Source organism: Odontesthes bonariensis, chromosome 10, assembly GCF_027942865.1.
Source record: "Odontesthes bonariensis isolate fOdoBon6 chromosome 10, fOdoBon6.hap1, whole genome shotgun sequence".
Taxonomy (NCBI): domain Eukaryota; kingdom Metazoa; phylum Chordata; class Actinopteri; order Atheriniformes; family Atherinopsidae; genus Odontesthes; species Odontesthes bonariensis.
Window position 1 is genome coordinate 38,176,346 of NC_134515.1, and position 1,154 is coordinate 38,177,499.

The following is a 1,154-nucleotide window of genomic DNA, read 5'->3' on the forward strand; positions in this document are numbered from 1 at the left end:
CATTGTTTTGTGTTTGGACTCATTTTATGGTTCTCTGAAACTGTGCTTAGAGTAAAGTGCAATGGACAAATAAAGTGATCATTGTGTGGTTATAGGGTCCTTGAATCCTTGGTGTTGTGTAAACAGCCACAAACTGCAGAAAGAGGCCATCAAATTCCAGCTAAATGTGACAAATGGCGCTTTTCCACCAGCTCGCTTCGGCTCGGCTCGGCACGCTATTGCGTGTTTCCACTAGCACGCCGTACCTGCAACCGGAACGATTTTCCGTACCACCTCAGCCCTGGTTCCAAGTGGGCCGAAGCGTTACTAAAACGTGACGTCAGCCGACTGCCTTCCACTGATTGGCCGATGAGTGTCGTCACTGGAAGCGTCATAACGCGGATAATAAAAGCTAGCGTTAGCAACCGTTAGCTTACCTCCAAACGTCGTCTTTTTGAAGCTCGTAACAAAACTCTCCGGTACTTTTCAATACTGTTTTGTCTGGCGGCCAGGAGTCTTCTCTGGCTCTCTTCTCTTGCCTTCTGTGCGACAAAAAGCCACAGGGTGAGCAGCAACACGCGCAGCCGTGTTACGACGACCCCGCCCACGTCCAGGAGGCACCAAGTGCAATGGAAACACAACCAAACCGAGCTGTGGCGAGCCGTGCCGAGCTAGTGGAAAAGCGTCATAAGACTGAGTGGAGAGGGTTTTATCTCTTTTTTTCTTTTCTTTGCTTTCAGAATTAATTTGCTGGTGATGCATTTAGTATTGTGTACATAAATGTGATATGAAGCCCCCAAAGTTCGTAGAGGACCTGCTAAAAGTCAAATAACTAGTCAAAACATATGATAACTAGTCATATAACTAGACCACTGTCATTATTTAAATGTTTGTGATCAGTGATTTCAATCATTTTGTATAAATGATTTTAGATGATGTTGCAATCATTAGATCATTTACAGTTCCCCATAGACTATAGCCGCTTTCGGACTGAGTAGTTATAAGAACGCAGTTATCAGAACTGTCCTACTCGAATTTCGTTCTGATAACTGTCCTTTTGTTTCAGTCTGCATTCGCACATGAGTCGGGACCAGGTCGGGACTGATGCGCCGCGCGCAGCCGTCTGCTTCAGTGACGTGTTATGTTAGCCGTTTAGCGCTACATTCAACAACAAA